General features: G+C 47.9%; 1 pseudogene; it reads right to left on the bottom strand.

Annotated features, from left to right (window-relative positions):
• Window positions 1-10253: 10253 nt before the first annotated feature.
• On the bottom strand, window positions 10254-11423 carry LOC136148368 (large ribosomal subunit protein uL23-like; annotated as a pseudogene).
• Between the last annotated feature and the right edge of the window lie 9983 nt (window positions 11424-21406).

The following is a 21406-nucleotide window of genomic DNA, read 5'->3' as shown; positions in this document are numbered from 1 at the left end:
CTTACAGGAAAAGCCAAACAAACATTTTGGCCAACCCAATAAATGCAAGATACACGTCCCCAAAGGTATACCGGGTGTCACGTGAAAACTGCCTATTCCTGCCCTGCCCCCACCACCCAGATCATCTCCAGAGAGGCAGTCACACCTTTCCAGAGATGTTTAATGCATACAGGAATATGCATATAGTTTTCAGATAAATGGTAGCAAATACCCTCTGCCTCACCCCGTTTGTTTTCACTGAGCAGCGTATCTTAGAGAGTGTTGCGGATCCGGACACATAGAGGCACTTCATTCTTTTTATGGATGTGGACTGTTTCACTGTGGAGTGAACCGCCATGAACAGTCCTCTCCTAATGGACATTTAGGGCGCTTCCATCTTTACTGCTACAGTGCCACCACAAGGAGCCTTTCACAAGTGTCGTTTTGTGGGTAGGTAAATACATCTGTAAGATAAATTCCTAGAAGAAGTGCTGGGTCAAAAAACATGTGCGCTGTAAATTCTGATAGATACTGATAACATGGTTTTCAGAGAAGTTGTTCAGTTTACGCTCCTATCAGTAACATAGGAAAGCACCTATTTCTTCAGCGTATTATTATTTTTAATGGTATCTTATTGTAATTTTAATTTGCAGTTCTCTTTTGAGCCAAGTTAAGCACTTTTCATACATTTAAGAGCCATTTCCTTTTCCATAAACTCTCTATGGGTAGTCTCTGCCTACTCCGGTGAGCTGGGCATCTTTGCCTTAGTGATGTGTAGGTACTATTTGTACATTAGGAAATTAGCCCTTTGTCTATAATGAGTTGCAAATATGGTCTTTCCCCCCGTTTTTTTTTTTTTTTTTTTGTCATATGATTTTGTTCATTATTTTTAATGAAGACATTTTTATTCTTGTGGCTTCTAGGTTTTGTCACATACTGTGTATCACAGTGTATCTATTGTATCTATCTGAGATAAATTATCTCAAAACATAGTGGCTTAAAGCAACAACAGTCATTCTCTTATTATCTCTGATGGTTTTGGGGGTTGGCTGGGCTCAGTAAGAGAGTCTGGCTCAGGCTCCTTTTTGCTGAGAAGTCGGATGGTGGCTGGGCCGCAGGCAGCTGAAGGTTTCCTCACTTGAGTGTCTGGCTGCCGAGGCTGGCCCTCAGCTGGGCCTCTGCACGTTCTCGCAGCCTGGAGCCTGGGCCAGTCCGGGGGAGAGAACAGGGAACTCTCAGGCACGTAGGGCCCGAGCCCGGAAACGGCACTGCCTCGCTCTGCCGTGTTCTCTTGGCCGCACGGTCGCCGAGCCCAGAATCAGGGGTGACAGAGGCCCCACCTCTAGATGGGAAGAGTATGGAAGACTTGGAGGGCTAGGTTTTTCTTTTTTTTTTAGTTCTACCACTTTATTACTACCAACCCATCTCCCTCCACCCTCGTGCACACATGCTCAGTCATGTAATCCCATGGACTTCAGCCCACCAGACTCCTCTGTCCATGGACTTTTCCAGGCAAGAATACTGGAGTGGGTTGCCATTTCCTTCTCCAGGGGCTATGTTTTAAAGTTGCCTTTTCACAAAAGAATCTTTTTCACATGGGGTTTTATATATATATATACACACACACATATATATATACACATGCGTGTGTGTGTATAATGCTTTCTAGGCTTTGCAGTTTAATATTTTACTGAAATTTTGATTTTTTTTTTTTCAGATAGCTAGCAAATTGTTCAACACCTTTTATGAAATAAACCATCTTTTCTATCATATACTAAATGTGGGTCTTTTAGGATCTATTTCTAAATTGGATCTCCTGCTCTGGAACTTTCTATCTAGTTGTATGTGACTGGTCATCTGTGAAACAGTCAAGGGGTGTTGTTACTGGAAACCACTAGGTTTGTGGTCATGTTATGCAGCCTCGTACCCAAGGGTGGGTGAGGACACCCCTGAGGGCCTCGAAGCAGAGTCAGGCCTGTGTGTGAGGCTCTGTGAGAACAAGGCTGGCTCATAAGATCTGCCTTGGCCGCATACTGGCCGGGTGGCATCAGGCAAAGCGCTTCTGTCTGATCCTTGGTTTCCAAACCACAGAATGGGTCAGTCATTCTCTGTCATGGTGGTTGGTATGTGCTGAACCCGGGGCCAGGGCCTCGGAGGTGCGCAGGAAATGCTGATAAATTGGACCAAAGTTCATCCTCACTCCTTGGCCAGCGGAAGAAAATGGGCCTCAGCCACGTTTATGTCCACTGTCTGCCTGCCTGTCCTCAGGGGCTCCACTCCCCACAGCCGGGGCACGTGCCCCCTGCAGCCCCTTCTCCTGCTCCAGCCCTGGACCCCTCCTACCCTTGGTCAGGGGATGCAGAGAGCTCAGGTTAGCCTGGCTGAGGGTCTACTTGGCCCTTGGGCCTCTGTTCTGGTCATCTGGCTTCTGCCCAATTTCTGAGGCTGCTCCCTATTCCTGCCTTCTGAAACCTGGAACTTTAAGGGCCTGAGCCCTGCCCAGCTGACCTGGGGGCGTGCCTCCCTTTGTCCCCCACTCTTCCCCCCAGCCATGGTTAGAGTCCAGCCTTGGTCCTCTGGGCTGGAGTCCCATTGTGGCACCCCAGGGCTGACCTTGTGACCTAGCCCTCCCCACACCCCCTCAGGCACAGACTAACACAGACCAGCCTGCATCCCAGAGACACCTGAATATCAAAGAGCGCGGGGACAGCGGCAGGCTGGGAGGCAGGGGGAGTGCGGCTGCCTCGGAGGCCACAGCCAAGGGCTGCAAGAGGCGCCGTGTAGAAAAGCGCCCACCAGTACAGGTGTCCGTGGGTGCTGATCGATCTCTGATTCAGAATTGATGCCACTCAGCTGTTTATTCAACAAACAGCTAGTAGTAATAGCATTCCAACATGCTATGAGAGCTGACATTTACTGAGTGCGAGCTGTGTGTCCACGGCTGTCCTTTACGTGTGTTATCTCATTTCATCTTCACAGCAACCCTCTGTGGTGCAAAATTCACATTTTGCAGATGAGGAAACAGTTTCAGAAATGTTAAGAAACTTGCCCAAGCATTCACAACTAATAAGTGGATGAGATGATGTTTAAATCTAAGTATGGATGGCTTTGTGCTCTTATTCCCTCTGTTCCCCAACCAGCAGCTGAGAAGAGATAGAGTAATGGTGTTCCAAATTTTGAGAAAGGTTCAAGGTGCTGAAGGAGGCAGAGAAACTAACTGGGGAGAAACCAGAAAGTCTTTTTTAGGAGCAGACGTTGAGCAGGGCCCTGAATCACGGGGAGGATTCGGAGAGGCAGCTGGGGACAGAGGGAGGCCACTGCGGTCATTGGCCGGCTCTAGCAGGAGCAAAGGTCCTGACGGGGAAAGCTCGGGCCCCAAAGGGGAGCTGCGAGCCGCTCTGGGCAGCTGGTCAAGTAGGGAGGGGTTGTGGCAGGCTGAGCTTTGCCCTCAAGCACAAGGACAGCGGGATCATGGATGCAGCAGAGTCGGGGAGAGCTGCTTCCTTTCCCCGAGTCCAGACCTGGACCACGGTCCTCTCTGCTGTGGCCTATTGGTACCCACACCCTTGCCAGACCCCTAAACTCCTGCTGGAGACGCAGCAGGCAAGTACTCGGTGACTTGAGATGAGTCTCAACTGCTGGCCCATCCCAAAGCCTAAGATCCCTCACTCTGCAGGTGGGTTATGGCCAGGAAAGTCTCCCTCCAGCTCCCCGTGCTGGCCTCTGAAGCCCTCTCCTCTCCTCAAGAGCCCAGGGTTCCCGCCCTTCTCAACAAAAGGCTCATATCAGCCATGCACACTCTACTAAAAAGAACCCACTTTCCATGTATATCCACATCTCATTCTGGGCTCCAAACCAGCTTCCTCTGAAATGGAAATTTCATTGAAATGTCTTTATTATATCATAAATCAATCATGAACCTTTTCTATTGAGGATATCACTCCAAATCCAGAAAAGACAAAGGCAATTCAACTGCCCAAACCAGAGGCTGTGCAAACAAGACCTTACATGGAATATGGAAATATAAACTGGGCTCCTATGAGCTCTGACATAGGCCCCTCTCTGGGCCTCTCTAGGCCCTGATTCTTCAAAGAGATGAACTAGAGCAGAGATCGGCAAAATTTTTCTGCAAAGGGCCCACTTGTAAATATTTTAGACTCTGTGGGCCATACATTACTGCTGCATTACTCAGCTGTGGCCATCAGCCTGAAAGCCACCACAGACAACACGTCAGCAAATGGGCATGGCTGTGTGCTAATGCAACTTTACGTATGAGCATTGAAATTTGAAGTATTGTACATATAATTTTCTTGTGTCGTAAAATTCCTAGATTTCTTCTTTTTAAGCAAGACTCATCCTTGCCTGGGCATCGTACAAAAACAGGAGGCCAGATTTGGCCCATGGCTGCAGGTCACCCCCCGACCTCTGGCTGGAGCAGAGCTTCTCACTGTAATGTGCACATGAATTACCTGGGCATCTTGTTAAAATGCAGATTCTGATTCAGTAGATGTAGGGTTGACCTAGGAAGCTGCATTTCCTGTAAGTGATGCTGCTGGTTCACAACACACTGTGGACAAGGGGGTGGGGAATGCTCCAGCTCAGCCACTCGGAGGCCCTGAGTGATGCTCTGATTACAGATCCCGCTGTTCACCGAAGACGTGCTCATTCAAAAGTCTGGACACGGTGGGTCCCAGCGGTTTCTGTACAGCTTTCACCCGTGTCCTATTTTCTTGCTTTATTTCCTTATTTTTTGTGTTTCTTCTCTCTCACCTCCTGTCACGGAACATAAGCTCCTTGAGAGCAAGGACTTCGTTGCTCCCTACAGTCTCGCACGTGGCAGATGTTCAGAAATACTGGTTGGAGAAATGAGTGAGTGACCCTGGACCTTGCTGGCCTCCCTTGTCTGGCGCATCTCCGCGGCGACCTTGTCATGCTATCCCCACCTAGTGGACACTCTGGTGTACTGCGGGGCAGGGGAGAAGACGCTCCACGTGCGTGACTGAACCCAAGCAGGAGGGACCCGAAGTCACAGCAGGCAGAGATCTGTCCCTCTGATGCCGCTCTATCTGTGTTCTTGTCTGCTGGAACCGAGCTCCGCGGAGGAGAGCCTTCCTGGGGGAGGCAGCATTCGAATTGAACAAGGAAAGCAATAAGATTGAGAACGGTGGGAGTGAGAGCGAGGAAAGGCATTCCTGGTAGGAGGAACAGCATGAGCGGGGGCCTAGAGGCTGGAAAGCTTGGGCGCGTGCCAAGGGGAAGAGGCGTACAAGCAGCCGGGATGGGAAGGGGAAGGTGAGCCAAATAACGACACAGGAGGAGGGGAAGAGGCCCCAGGGAAAGGAGAGTTCCACTTGGTGTCTGACCCATGCCAGGCAGGTCATTGTCTCTGCAGAGTCCAGGGAGGCAGAGTGTAGTCCCCCCACTTTACACAGGAGGAAACTCAGGCCTAGATGGGTGAAGTGACTTGTCCAAGGTCACACAGCTGATAAAGGGCAGAACTGAATTGAGATCATCTGATCCTTTCCTCCCTGAGGGGAGTGCCTAGCCCTGATTTGTGCTTGAAGTGGGTGTGTGGTGATGGGGCATATGCAGAAAGCTAGGAGCTGGGGTTCCAGACACCCAGAGGCCTGGGCACTTAGCTCCTCCAAGTCATCTCAAGGCCTGACAGCTTCATAACCTGGGAGCCTCCCTCTGCTCACGCTCATGGTCCTAGAGCCGTGGTCTGGGGGCAGGATGCCTGGGTTCTAGTCTGGGCTCCCTTCACCTCTCTGGGTAAGAGGGTACAATGGCTCTACTGACTGGTGAAAGGATCTCAGAGATCTCTTACTTGCCCATTATACAGATATGGAAACTGAGGCCCAGAGGTGGACAAGAAGTCCCCTGATGATACACACCAAGCTAGGCTCAGTGTGGCTTCCATCTTGGCCTCTGCGTGGGTTCACGTCTGACTGCTGGAAGCTCATATGGCCATGTGGACCTGAGCCCCAAGCAGAGAGGAAGCAAAGGGCCCATTTGGGCCCCCTTGACCAGCCCAGGCCCTTGGATAATGTGTTTTGAGTTTCAGCTCCCAATGAGGTGTGTCTGGGGGATGAGGTGAGTGTGTGGAGTTACAGACTGGCGGAAAGGGAGGGAGGCTTAGCAGGGCCTGCCCACAGGCTTTCCAGGGGCTGGACTCACCAGAGAACAGAGGGATGGGGGTGACCCAGCTCTGTCAGCAAACCTCGGTCGCCCCTAGACTTTCAGCCCTGCTGTAGCTCTGCTCCCAGCAAAGGAAACCTCCTGCCCCTTTCTCAGCCCCTCAGCCTGCTCTTCTGGGGAGCAGAGGACCCCAGCCTGGGGGACTCAACACAGGGAAGTCTCTTCCATCCATGCTGAGCTCAGCTCTGAGTCAGATTTGAGACAATGTAAACTTCACCACCACACGGCCCTGACAGCGGCACTGTTAGGGTTCCTCCAGAAAACTGAGGCTCAGAGAGGCAGAAGGACTCACCCAAGGCCAAAAGTTATCCTCAAACCCAAGACAGAGTGACACCACAGCATTTGACCACAACACCCACACTCCTCTGACCCAAGCCAGCAGCCAGCCCCTCCATGTGCTAACTTGACCCTGACCAACACACTCCTCTTTCCCTCTGACCCGCATCGTCCTCCTTCCCTCCCCACTGTCCCCACAAACCAGGGGGAACACCAGGGCAAGGACAGGGGAGGATCCAGGCTTTTGTGAGACCTCAGGACCCAGCCGGGGGGGACACTCCACAGACGTCTTCCCCGTGAATGAGGGAACCCCTGCAAGGGTGGACACCGTCCCTGTTTTTCAAACTGAGGGTCAGTAGGGGGTGGTGACCTGCTTGGGCCACCAGCAGGCTCCAAGCAGAGCGCCGACCAGCCTGGGCCTCTTGCTGCCCAGACTCAGCTTCCCTCCATGGGACAATGTGGCTTGAAGCCCCCCAGCAGCTGAACAAAGTCCTGTGTGTGTGTGTGTGTGTTAGACGCTCAGTCATGTCTGGCTCTTTGCGACCCCATGGACTCCATAGCCCACCAGGTTCCTCTGTCCATGGCATTCTTCAGGCAGCAATACTGGAGTGGGTTGCCATTCCCTTCTCCAGGGGATCTTCCCAGCCCAGGGATCAAACCCAGGTCTCCTGCATTGCAGGCAGATTCTTTGTCATCTGAACCATCAAGGAAGACCACAAAGTCCTGCATGTGGACCCAAAAGTGGGCAGCATCCCTCAGATGCTGCGAGCCCACTGACTCGCAAACACCTGAATCTGCTTGGGTGGAGATGAGCAGGGCAATGATCACAGTCAGATTTGCAGGGCTCCCTGTGGCAGGAACAGGTTATTTCTGCTGGGGATTTCTACCAGAGCCGTTTCTGCAACCTTTCTCAGGGCATGGCTGGGGTTTAGTAATGAGCTGTAACCACCTGAATACTGGGTTCTGTGAGTTGAGAACTGTTCATTCTTACATGAGGAGGGCTCCTCTTTCCTTGATGACTGAGTTCAGTTGTGGCAAGGGGTGGGGGAGGTTGGGAGGAAAAGATCCAGGACCAGAAGAACAGCAGTGCTCACACGGGGCTGGAACCCGGCGCCACCTTTATGCAGATGGAGCCGTGGAGGCCCAGGGCAGCTGCAAGGCTGGGGGCAGCAGAACTCCACGTGCAGACTGGACTGTGGGCGTGGCGGGGCTGAGCATGGGGTGCCCCAGAAGCAGGCTCTTAGCTGAGGATTCCAATGCAAGTGATTTATCCAGGGAAGTGCTCCCAGAATGAGCCTAGAAAAGACTGGGATCCAGGAGGGGTGGAGGTGGGGAGGAGGGAGAAGATCAGTTCAGCCCAATCGCTCAGTCGTGTCAGACTCTTTGCGACCCCACGGACCGCAGCATGCCAGGCTTCCCTGTCCATCATGCATGGTGCCATTTCTGGTCTCCTCCTGCAGAAGGAAACTTCAGTCAGATCCAAGGAGGCCTGGAGTGCAAGTTACATGTCAGGGTTCTCAAAAGCCCAGGCAAGGGAGCTGGGCTTCCCTGTTCCCTGGAGCCATGAGTTTGCACCATCCCGGGAGACCTGAGTGCAGCTTCCTGGAGGAGGATGTGCAGCAGGATGTGCAGGTTCCAGCCCGGGCAGGTCACCATCCCCTACTGACCCTCAGTATTCCCGTTTGAAAAATGGGGATGGTGTCCACCCTTGCAGGGGTTCCATCGCTGAGAAGATGTTTATTGAGTGTCCCCCCGGCTGGTTCCTGAGGCCTCACAAAAGGCTTGGACCCTACCCTGTCCTTGCCCAGGTGTTCCTCCCACTGAGGAAAAGGGCTTGACGGGGACGCCAGAGAGGAGCTCAGGCACACTGCTAGAAGGCCAGGGCGGCCATCGTTGGAAGGCCAGGGTGGCCACCGCGAGGACAGGCTGAGGGAGAGCGTGAACTCCATCCCTGGTGCCTCAGCTGGTAAAGAATCCACCTGCAATGCGGGAGCCCTGGGTTCAGTCCCTGGGCTGGGAAGAATCCCTGGAGAAGAGAATGGCAACCCACGCCAGTATTCTTGCCTGGAGAATCCCATGCACAGAGGAGCCTGGTGGGCTGCAGTCATAGTCCGTGGGGTCCCAAAGACTCAGACACGACTAAGCGACTAAAACACAGGAAAGAGCGTGGAGCCGGAGGGATGGCTCACCTCCCTGCAGGCTGCAGGTGAAGCACACTCAACTATTTCAGCAGAAGTCCCATAAACCACCTCCGGAAATCCCTCTCTCATTTGCCACTGTTTGCGGCCAAAACCCTGAACTGTGACGGGGAGGGACAAAAAGCTTAGGTGAGAGGTAGAACTGTCTTATTCAGCCAAAACCGTTCGGAAATGAGTCACTGGCCTTGATCCAGGCCCCAAGAGCTCTGCCAACAAGACCTCCAGGCCTCAGGTGAGGTGGGCATCAGGCCTGGGCCCAGAGGGCAGAGCCATGTTGATGAGGGGAAGCCCAGGGAGGGCGGTGTGTTATTAGTGGGAACTCCCGTCTCTTTACATGACCCCACTTCCCCTCTCTCCATCCACCTGACCTCCGGGCCCCCAGCCTCCCCTCCTCCAAGCCAGTCTCCTGGAGTTGCTAGAGGTTCTCTCTCAATAGCAAATCTGGTCCCGTCTCCTCCCTGCCTGCCACCTTCCCTGGCTCCCCACTGCCCTCAGGAGAAAGACCAAAGCCCCATGTTCTCCTAGGACCTCTTCCCTTGAGGATAGGATGCTCAGCCCACAGGGACTGATGGCAGCAAGCTTCAGGAAGAGATCGGGAGTTCCAGCATCTGCCCGGAGCCCGCAGGCAGGGCAGCGCTGGCAGCAGCCTGGCTCTCCAGGAAGAGGGAAGAGCCGCCCCAGGACCCGCTCCCCAGGTCTCCCTTCCCGACTTTGCCTCTGTAATTAATTTATGGAAAGCATCTAAATTGGGAGTCAACACAGTCCTGCAAATCTCATCTAATCCCTGCCTCCACCGGAGGGAGTAGCGCCTTGGGGGTGGAGCTTTTCTAACAGTGCTTACATTTGGTTTTATTTCTGGAAAAAAGCACGAAAACGAAGCATTTAAGGTCTAATTTCCCCAAAAACTTTTGGAAGGAGGAGGCTTCCAGCTGGTGTTCGGCGAGGTGGTCTCAGGGAGGCTTTCAGTCCTGCAGCCCCAGGAGGGCTTTGGGGGAGGGGGATAGACTTGAACTCATCAAAAGTTCCTCTTGGCTCCACCTTTAAGCTCAGCCAGCATCCGACCTCTTCTCTTCCTCTGCTGCCTCCACCCCACCTAAGCCACGGTCACCTCTGTGTGGTTCCCTGGCCATCTCCCTGTTTCCACCTCGCCCCGCTCCAGTCTCTGCTCACAAGCAACCAGGGCCAAGCCATGGCTCCTCAGAAGCTCTCCAAGGGCTCCCTGCTGCCCCTGGGGGGAGCTCAGGAATGCTGTCAGGCCCACTAAGGGCCACACGACGCCCTCCATCCTCACTCCCTCCCTCCTCCTGCCTCCCTGGAATCCCTTGAACGATGCACACTCTGCCTGCCAGCACTCCTGCAGGCTGTTTCCCCAGCATGGAATGTTCTTCCTACTGATCTTATTCAAAAATTGGTCCTTTGCAGTTTCCCTGATCACACCTGTGCCCCATTCATTCTCTATTCTCCTCACTCGTTACCACTCACCACCAGCCTGAAATATCCTTATTTTTTTTACTTATTGTTTAGCTTCCCTCTATTCTTCATCAGAATGTCAGCTCTAAGAGCAAGGGATTTGTTTTAATTATAAAAGTTTTGTATTTAGAATTAGCCAGCTGGACTCAGTTTAGATGACCCCAATTTTGTTGCAATGTCCAAAGCATTACAGTCAGGAGCCAGTGGAACATACGCCTTCTTCTCTCCATCAGGCCTGACCAGGGTGTTGACCTTGGCCACGTCAGTGCCACGGAGCTTCTTCACAGCCTGTTTAATCTGATGCTTATTGGCCTTGACCTCCACGATGAACACACGTGTGCTGTTGCCTGTTTTCTTCATGGCTGACCCTGTGGTGAGGGGAAACTTGATGATGTCAGTGTGGTCAAGCTTGTTTCTCCTGGGGCGCTCCTCCGAGAACATTTGGGCTGCCTCCTAAGCCATAGTGCCCTGGGCCAACGGAAGGTGGGTGACCTCCGGATCGTCCTACTGTGGCTGTGGACACCTTTCAACACTGCTTTCTCAGTGTTCAAGGGCTTTACTTTGCCTTTGACTTGGGGAGGGGCAGAGGCTTCCTCTTTACCTTCAGCACCAATTTCGTGAAAAGGAGCAAGGGATCTGTTTTGTTCGCTGACATATCTCCAGTACGGAGAGCAGTGCCTGGCACATGATGCTCAGTAAATATTAATCAAATGAATGAATGAACTGCGCGGTGAGACAGCAGGTGGCAGAGACCCTGAGATGTTGGGGGGCTGTCCTCTCTGGGTGGGGGGAATCGGTCTGACCTTACCTCCTATAGGAAGTCTTCTGTCCGGGTTCTAAATGGAAGTCCTGGCTGCAGGGGGCAGCTCTGATCACTCACTAGGACTGATTTCTCCTTTGGTGCAGACACCGCCTCTTCCAGGGAGCCTCTGAGCAGCCTTTCCGACCCTCAGGGAAAGTTGGTCGCACCCCCTCCCGGCCTGACACTTTCTCCCTTGTGGTTTCTTTGGGGTGTTGGTGTCAGGCTGAGGTCCCTGGCGGGCACCTGAGTCATATCCAGAGAACACCTGGAGGACCCGCTTCAGTTCACGCTTTACAGGGCCTCTCATGAGGCCAAAGTCACACCTTCTTCTCACTCAGGCCTCCCAACAACCCTCTGAGGCAGACATCCTCATCCCCATCTTATGGAGGAGGAAGCTGCGGTCAGCGGCCACAGACATGACTTACCCAGTCCCACAGCTGTGAAACAGCGGAGTGGAGCCGGCTCCCCGGCCCCAAGGCCGGCTCCACGGCCGTCAGCATGGTGCTCCAAAAGTGTCTGGGGGATGACAAACCCGAGTTCTGGGGCTCCCGAGTGAGTGATGAAGATGCCGTGAACACAGCGTGTACCACCCTCTGCTGGTCTGGTCTGTGTGGCCCGTCCTTGCTCAGCTGAGTGCTCAGATGGAGAGTCTCCTGGTGTTCTGTGCAGGTAAAGAAAAGGCAGCGGTTCTCCCTCCCAGGGCCCCATAGTGGGCAGCAGGATGGGAAGAGGCTGTACCATGCCCATCCCCGGTTCTTAGCCTCACCCTGGTGGCAGAGACAAGGCCCGGAAGAGTTGAGCGATGAGCCAGAAATTAGGGACAGACCTGGGAGCAATGACTCTTGACATCAGCTCTATCTTGCTCTGAGTCACCTGCTATGTCTGTAATGCGCGTGGCCCTAGGATCCAGACCTCCCTCAGTTTCCTCTTTTGTGAAGTGGGAAAACTCTACCTATTTAATACTATCAAAGATTAAGTGAGGTAACACAGGCAAGAGCCTGGCCCAGTGCCCGGCAGAAAGTAAATTCTTAATAATCGGAGCATATAGCTGTCAGCTGGTTCCAAGAGAGGACCCTATGTTGCATTGTCTCCTCCTCCCCTGCCTTAGAGGTGGTTCTCGCAGGCTTGCAGCTGCAAACTTGGCAGTAGTTAGAAGAAGACCTATTTCTTTAGGGGAAAAAAATAACAATTAAAATTATAATGCCCCATGGTGGGAATGGTGTGACAAAGCTAGCAGAGCGTGACAGTATTTTGTGAGTGTCTTAAATCTGCAAGGTAAGTATTTTACGAATGTTACATATTAATAAGGTCTCATCTTGTCTGAATTCTCCCACCTTTTAAAATGTATGTCAAGAAACAAGCAACTTCGAAGCTCTGCAGTTAAGTGAGCTGCCAACTGGATCTACAATATGCTACGTAGGGCATTTTTTAAAACAGGTAAACAAATATAAACATCTTCTTTCATCTTTTGTCAGGATCAGTCTCGAATTCAGTGAATTTTGAATTATGCCAGCAGGACTAGACCCCTCCTGGACTACACACACCACAAGGGCCAGCCCTTTGGAAGCAGCACTTTGATAGAAGCCATCAAGAATGCAAGCCATTCTTGAGCTCTGAAGGGAGCTGCAAGAGCCATTTACAGACTTTGACCAGTTACTGAGTCTGGACTTTATCCCAGTGAAGTAGTTCCAAGAGAGCAAAGCAAAATGCAAGCACATGAAGACGTTAGTTGTCGTGTTGCTTACAGCTGAGGAAAATGGTAACCACAACCTACAACCAGAGGGGAGAGATTCTGTAGATTATGCTGGGGCCCTTGATGGTTCTTTGACCAATAAAAACTATCATTTTGAAGATCACGTGGGACTTCCCTGCTGGTCCAGTGGTTAAGACTCTGCTTCCACTGCAGGGGGCACGGGTTCATCCCGGGTTGGAGAACTAAGATCCTACATGCCTCTCTGTGTGGCCAAAGAGTTGAAAAGAAGGAGATTGTGTAACAACGTAGATGGTGTTTACATTCAAGTGTTTCACATCGAAGGAGAAAATGCAAGGCTGCCCTGGGACTCTGGTCTCTGACACCGTCAGGGCAATCTTCCTTCCTCGCTGTCTGGTCCTCCCAGCAGCCCTCCGAGGTACACAGAACAGGTCATTAGTTGTTCTCTCATAATCCAGGCGAGGAAAGAGAGGCCCCAGGGACTCGGATTCTGAACTAGGGCAGCTCCTAACACAGAACCCAGTGCTGCCTCCGAGGAGCACGCCCCTGACCGGGGGCCCCGCAGCAAGCCCCCAGCTCCCGAGTGAGGACCGCGTCAGACAAACCCCAGTTCTCACGGACCCTCCCGTTTCATCCAGGAGGGGTGTCCCCTGGACAACTGTTTCTGCCTCTTCAGGCTGGGATTTCCCCTCTTGGGCAATTTGGAAGAACCCCAGTGCCAGGCCCCATCTCGCTCTGAGCTGGTCTTATAGGAAGCCCCTCTCTGCACACTTGACCCATGAGATCATGTGGAAAAACCCTTAGAAACTTAATACATACCGCAGGTGCAATTGTTCCTATTATTTAAAACAAGTTGTAATGCGAACGTTTTCCATCATGCAAACACTGCTGGTAATAACATGACAAATGCTCCCCCTCCACGGCCACCTTAGGAAATAAAAGTTTACGGGGACACTTGGAGGCTCCTGGGTGCACCGATCCTCCGTCTCTGTCACACAGGTAACCCAAACCACAAAGGGGCGTTGATCTGTAGTGTTAAGCAGTATTGTTCTGCACGCCTTTAAACTTTCAATATGTGGCTTCATGCTGTCTTGCATTCATTCAGCAAATTCACTCAGCAAATACTTATTGGGTGCTTACTGTATATGGGGTACCCTTTCAAATCGTGTCTCTACTCTTGTGTACATTCCCATGGGGTGAGCCAAACAATAAGCAAAACTTATGAATTATAGATAAATTACATGTTAGAATGTGAGAGTTGCAAAGGAGAAAAATAAAGTCAGATAGGTGGGGGGCGGGGGTGCAATGCTGCAATTTTAAGTAGGATCATATCCTTCTATTTCCTGTTCATTTACTCCATATTATTTTCTTCTTTTTTATGAATGCACCATCTTTATTTGTTTTCTTGGCAATGAACGTTTAAGATTTTTTTTGTCATTATAAACAGTATTGCCATAAGCATTCTTATAAATGTCTCTTTGGATACACTCAGAAGAGATTTGGTGGGGGGCATATACCCTAGTATAAATTTGCTGAGCCTAGGGCATCTTTGACGTAACTTAGATGGCACCAGTGACCCCCACAAGCAGCGTGTGAGGGGTCCAGTTACTCTGCCTCTTCTCCAACACCTGATGGTATCAGGTTTTTAAAAAATATCTGCCAGTCTGACAAGTATAAAATGCCATCTTTGGTTAAACTGAATTTCCCCAATAACTACAAAGGTTGAGCATATTTTCATAAATTGATTCATTATCTGCGTTTTCTTCTTTAATGACTAGGAATTTCATTGACTTCTGTCTATTGATTTTATACCCAGTAATCTTGCAAACTAATAATTGATCTGTAGACTTTTTTGGGTTTTCTAAATAATCATATCATTTGCAAATACTGACAGTTTCTCTGTCTTTTCAAATGTATGTCATTCATTTATTTTCTTCTTTATTAATTTATTTATAAACTTCTACTACTAAATGTAATTATTTAAGAAAAACAAATTTGTAACTACAAAGCTGAACAAAAAATGTTAGAGTGGGCATCCTTATCTTTTCCTGATTTTAAAGGAAATGTTTCTATTGTTCACACAAGTAATATTTCCTTTGGATGTTTTTCTAGATATCCTTTATCAGGTTAAGGAACTTCTCTTTTATTTCCAATTTGCTTAAAAGTTTATCATTGGTCAGTATATACTTTTATCAAATACCTTCTTCTGTGTCTACTTAGATTATATGCTTTTTTTCTCTAATCTATTAATGCAGTAAATTACCTATATAGATTTTCTAATATTAAGCCACCTTTGTATTCTTGGAACAAACTCAACTTGGTTACTTTACATTATCTTTTTTATATACAGTTGAATTATTTTGATAATGTTACTTAGGATTATTACATCTAAATGTATGAGTGAAATAGACCTGTAATTTTCTTTTTTTATGCTATACTTGTTTAATTTTTGTATTATGATTACACTGGCCTCAAAAAATGAATTTGGGAATATTCATTATTTTTATATTCCCTAGAAGAATTCATGTAAGATTGGGATTGTCTATTCTTGAAATGTTGGTATAGTTCACCTATAAGACCATCTGGGCCTTGAATTTTCTTTATGGGAATATTTTCAATTATTGCTTCAAATTCTTTAATTGTTTTAGACAATTTAAGGCTATCCATAACATCTATTTCTTTTCAGTTTTGGTAGGAATTTATTTCTACTAAGACTTCAAATTTGTTGGCATAAAGTTGTTGATAGCATTCTCTTATTACATTTTTTCTCAGTAATCTTTTATTGCAAATACAGTCACATGGAAAGATAAAATCTCCAGATATTTGTCTATCTTTATCTTATTATCTTTTAAACCTGTTTTACCTATAGTTATGTTACTTTTCATATATAATATCATTTATTTGTATATTTTCTTTTTTTTCTTTGATCAGTCTTCCCAGAGATTTTTGTCTTTTCAAAGAATCAACTGTTAGTTTCATTGGTCTTCACCTTCCATTTTTTAAATTCTATTTCATTGATTTCCATTTTTTTTAAAATCTCTTTCCTTATATTGTTTTGGGGTTTACTGTAATTTTTTCAAACTGCTTACACTTGACACTGTCATTAATTTCCCTGAGGGTACTTGCCCAGCCAGCTGAACTGAGCTAAGCAACAGCTGTTTTGAGAGGACGGTGGGAGGAGGGGGTCAGAAGTGGAGAGCCAGGTCCCAGGGGTGCTGGGGAGGAGTCCAATCGAGGCTCCCCGCCAGGAAGCAGGACTCCCTCTGTACCTAACCTCGGTACCATACTGCTTTCTCTCCAAACTATCAGTATAGCAAATTGACTAAAGCAGAGCAGCTCACAAAGAGGAGGATGATGGAGGAGTCATCAGCAACAGCATTTTGGTAATGGGAAAGTAGATGGGCTTAAACAGGCCCAAGAAAGCCGTATCCCAGAGATGAAGCCGCAGCCTGATTTATACCACAGAACCATGAAGAGGTCTCAAACCAGGCTCATCAAGTATCTCAGGACTGGGGTTAATATGGGGTGATGTGGACAGAGAAAAGATTCTACATGTTTGCAGAGAAAAAGAAGGTACATACAAAGGACTATGACTCAGAATGGCATTGGATTTCTAAAAAACAGCATCAGTGGAAGCCAGAACACAATGGAGTAACAAGTTCAAAATTCTGAAAGAGGGTTTGTGGTTAAACTGATGATAAAAATGAGCAAGCTAAGCCAATGATTAAAACAAGTCAGTTATCACTCCAGGGAAAACAAAATGCTGTGCAGAAAAAGAAAATAACAACATTTTACGCAGCTCACTGGACAATAGATTTACAGCCAGAAAGGGCTTCTCGGGCGGCGCAGTGGTAAAGAACCTGCCTGCCAATGCAGGAGGTTCAAGAGAGGCAGGTTCGATCGCTGGGTCGGGAAGAACCTGTGGAGTAGGAAATGGCAAGCCGTTCCAGTATTCTTGCCTGGAAAATTCCATGGACAGAGGAGCCGGATGGGCTACGGTCCCTGGGGTCGCAGACATTGGACACAACGGACAGAATGAGCACACACCCTGCAGTAGGAATGAGGCAGATAACGAGTATTGATCTCATCAGAGCGACAGCCATACCGCGAGGCTGATGACCGGGAGGCGTATGTGGGTGTGTGGCTGGCTGAGTATAGGTGTGTTTTGTAGCGGTTCTGCTTAGGTGCAGGGGTTGGTGAGAGAGTTAAATCCTCTCTTCATGACGAGAAAGCATTAGATAATGCCCAAACCTGAAAATCCAAGAAGTAGCAATATAAGCATGTGCTTTGTGGAAAATATGGTAAGTATCAGAAAGATGGAAATCTGTATCTCTACAACTGAGAAAGACGGGTAGGGTTCATAGGCTAAGGGGTTGAGGGAAAGGGGCTTCAGGGAATTGCTGATTTTCATAAGAAACCACGCAGAATTTTTCAACTTTTAAAATTACATGCATGTGTAACTTTGATAAAAATAAAAACTAAATTTTAAAAATTCCAGAAGTGGGATGGCTGGGTTAACAGGCATGCATATTTTAAGATCTGACTCACAGAGGTAAGCAATGCACCCGTTTTACCCTCTTTCAGAAGTGAACTGGTCTCTAATTTCTGGTCCTTGCCAGTACCATTATCGATTTTCAGATCTCTGCCAGTTTGATTAAAAAAAAAAAAAAGATATCCTATTGTGGTTTTAATTTGCATTTCTTTGACTTCCAAATAGTTTTACATAGTTAACATATTTAACCATTTTTGTTATTTTTTGATTCATTTCCTGTTACAGTTCTGTCCATTTTTATCTCAGAGTCTTCATGTTTTTCACCATTGGTTTACAAGGGTTTTAAAATAGTAAGCCTACTAATTCTTGATCTATCACACGTTACAAATATTTCCACCCCCCATGGGTCCTTGTGCTTATAATTTTTTCTTTTTTTTGGCCACAGGGGGCTCAGACAGTAAAGAGTCTAACTGAAATGAAGTAGACTCAGTTTCAACCCCTGGGTAGGGAAGATGCCCTGGAGAATGGCATGGCAACCCACTCCAGTGTTCTAGCCTGGAGGATTCCATAGCATGGGGTTACAGAGAGTCGGACATGCCTAAGTGACTAACACTCTCCCTTTCATGTGAGATCTCAGTTCCCCCGACCCTGGGATATTGAACCAGAGCCCCTTGCATTGGAAGCGTGGAGTCTTAACCACTGGACTGCCACGGAAGTCCTTGATTTTCTTTTTTTGATGTGAGGGATTTTTAATTTTTATGTAGTTCAGTTTGTCTTTTATGCTTTTTGCCTTGGGATCATGCCTGGAAAACCCTTGCTCGTTTATGAGTTTTTACAAATAGAGTATTTCTTATTTTGTCTTGTATTCATAAGCAGTATTTCATCGAGTCGAAATTTTCACATTTTAAATCTCTGAAATTGGGATGTGTTTACAATCACCAGTGCTGAGGTGGCAGTCATTGCCTGCGTGCCCCTCATCAAAATGTGCAGAAAGTGACCTAACAGTGGAGCAGACTTGAAGGAATGCTGCATCACCACCTGTCTCCTTTTTCTCCAGAGTTCTAACCTTTAGGTAGGGCATGGAAATGACATAGGGGCTTTCCTGCTTGGCCCAAAAACCTTCCATACCACCCTCTCCTCTCTCTCTCTCTGCTGTTGGAAGATCTAGCAGTGGTTCTCGGTGATGGCAGAACCAGAGGCAGAGGCGTTTAGGTCCGTGAAAAAGCCTAGTGGGAGATGCTTGCTGACCAGGGGTCCTCATTGTTATTTGTGTGAATAAGAAATAAACTGTTACTGTGTTAAGCTCTTGAGATTTGGGATTTTGTTTGTTATAGCTGCTAACATTGTTGATACCCAACTGATATCCTTGTCTTAATTCTGACTCAAATGTGAATCCCTCTAGATTAGAGTTGAGTGTTTTATCATTGAGTATGATGTTGGCTCCTGATTTTAGATAAATGTACTTTATCTGATGCTTTCAAAAAAATATATCAGCTCTTGGTATTGGAGTTACTCTAAGTATATAAAATTAATTGGAAATTTTTAAACATTCTTAAACTCTGGAAAAAGTTAAATAGCATAGGAGTTAATTATTATGTGAAACTTTGACAAGATTCATCCTGAGAACTGCCTGTAGCAAGAGCAGAACTTGAATATGATTTACTTTCTTTCTTTTTCTTTTTCAAAATAACTTTTTAAAAATATTTTTTAAAAGCAGTTTTAGATTTACAACAGAATTGGGAGGAAGGTATAGAGATTTCCCACATACCCCCTGCCCCTACACATCCATTAGCAACATCTGCACTCTAGTATGGTACAGTTTTAACCAAGGATGAAACCTATATTAACATATTTTTATCACCCAAAGTCCATAGTTAACCTTAGGGTTCATCTTAGTATTATATATTACACGGGTTTGGACAAATATACAATTATATTTATCCATTGTTATAATAACACACATCCTAAAAATACTCAGTGTCCCACCTTATCTTTCTGTCACTCTCTCCCACCAACCACTGAAAACCGCTGATCTTTTTACTGTCATCATAGTTTTGCCTTTCCTAGAATGTCTTATCACTGGAATCATATAGTATATAGACTTTTCAGATTGGCTTCTTTCCCCTAGTAATATGCATTTAAGATTCTTGATTCTTTCATGTCCTTGACACCATAAAATTCTTAGTAGTGAACACAGGCAAAACATCCTCTGACATAAACTGCACCAATATTTTCTTAGGTCAGTCTCTCTCCTCCACATTTAAGATCGATTACCTTTCACCAGACAGAACCACTCAAGGGGTTTTTTATCCAGTTCCTTCCACCATCTGCCTGTTTTTCAAGGTCCTGCTAAAATGCAGCTCCTCCAAGGAAACTTCCAGCTTCTTAAGTCAGAATCAATTTTGCCCTAGACTTCCCTGGTGGTTCAGTGGTTAGGAATCTGCCTGCCAATCAGGGGACACAGGTTTGATCCCTGGTCTGGGAAAATTCCACATGCCTCAGGGTACTAAACCCATGCTCAGCAGCTACTGAAGCCTGTGTGCCATGGCTACTGAGCCCGCAGCCCCGGAGCCCCTGATCTGCAGCAGAAGAAGCCACACAGAAACCAGAGGAGCCCCCGCTCGCTGTAGCTAGAGAAAGCCCACGTAGAGCAACAAAGACTCAGAGCAGCCAAAAAAAAAAAAAAAAAAAATTGGTTTCCCCTCTCTCTGACCCCACACACTCTCTGTAGCAGGTGGTTTGTTCCTCTCCACATTGCATTTAAATGCCAGTAGAGGCCGTACAAGGTAGTAGAATGTAGACAGAGCTAGGCTTGAGTCTGAGCCTTAGCACTTCCTAGCTGGGACCTTGGACCCCCTTACCCTCATTTAACCTCTCTGAGCATCAGTAGTCTCATCTGTAAAATGGGATAATGGTCATACCTGGGAGATCATACCTCCTAGATCCCAGGTGCCTACTATCCTATTTGATATGTGAATGTGTCCCCTGCCAGCTCCCAAGGGCAGACTCTAGAGTGAGGGTCTTGGAAATCCTAAGAAACGTTGACTCGAAATCCCGAGAGGAAGCCCTGAGAGGCCACCTGCTAGGTTCCGTGCAAATTCCCCTTCTCTGGAGAAGCCCTAGGCTGCTTTCTCACACTCGTGTGTTGCCTGGCTTGGCCTCCAGCCTGAGGAGTGGAAGAAAGCCAGAACAGGGATAAGTGAAAGTGGCTTCTGCTCAAAAAATTAAAAATAGAATCACTATCTGACCCAGCAATCCTATTTCCTGAATGTATACCCAAAAGAGTTGAAAGCAGAGACTTGAGATATTTCTGTTCATCGGCAGTATTTACAATAGCCAAAATGTGGAAGCAATCCAAACATCCCTCAGCCAGACCTCCCTGGTGGTCCAGTGGTAAAGAATCTGCCTGCTGATGCAGCAGATGCGGGTTTGATTCCTGGTCCGGGAAGATTCCCCATGCCACAGGACAACTGTGCTCTGAGACGAGAAGCCGTCACAAGAAGCCCACGCACCGCAACGAGGAGGTAGCCCCCGCTTGCCACAGCCAGAGAAAGGCCACGTGCAGCAAGGAAGATCCAGCACAGCCAAAAATAAACAAATAAATTTACTAATTAAAAATATCCCTCAGGGGGTGGATGGATAAACAAAATCTGGTCTATATTAATACGTACAAGAGAATATTATTTAACTTTAAAACGAAAGGAAATCCTGACACATACTATTAATATAACATGGAGGACCCTTGAGGACATTATTTCAAGTGAAATAAGCCAGACACAAAAAGGCAAATACTATATGCTTCCATTTACCTGAAGAACCTTGAATAGTCAGATTCATAGAGAAAGAAAGTAGAGGGGCGGTTTCCAGGGCCTGGGCAGAGGGGGCGGTGGGGAGTTATTGTTTAGCTGAACAGTTTTAGTTTTGCCAGATGAAAAGAGTTCTGAGATGGATGGTGGTGATGGTTGTGTGACAACATGGATGGTGAATGTGCTTCATGCCACCGAACCGCAGTTAAAAATGGTTAAGATGGTAAATGTTATGCTATGCGTCTTTTACTACAATTTAAAACATGTTTTGGGGTTCTGCAGTGGCCCAGCCTGGGGATGTGCAAGGCCCCACCTAGAGAACAGTGCCCAGGGGTGGCACCCAGCCCTCACCCCCAATCATCAGCAGACTTTGCCCACTGCCTTCTCCACATGGCAGATGGGAGCCCGTGATGTCCCTCCCGCTTCTGATGAGCTGAGAATTGGAGAGGATGGAAACCTGGGCTTTTAAAAGAA

The sequence above is a fragment of the Muntiacus reevesi genome, chromosome 17 (assembly GCF_963930625.1).
Source record: "Muntiacus reevesi chromosome 17, mMunRee1.1, whole genome shotgun sequence".
Classification (NCBI taxonomy): domain Eukaryota; kingdom Metazoa; phylum Chordata; class Mammalia; order Artiodactyla; family Cervidae; genus Muntiacus; species Muntiacus reevesi.
Note: the sequence above shows the minus strand (reverse complement) of the source record. Positions and strands in the feature narration are given on the sequence as shown.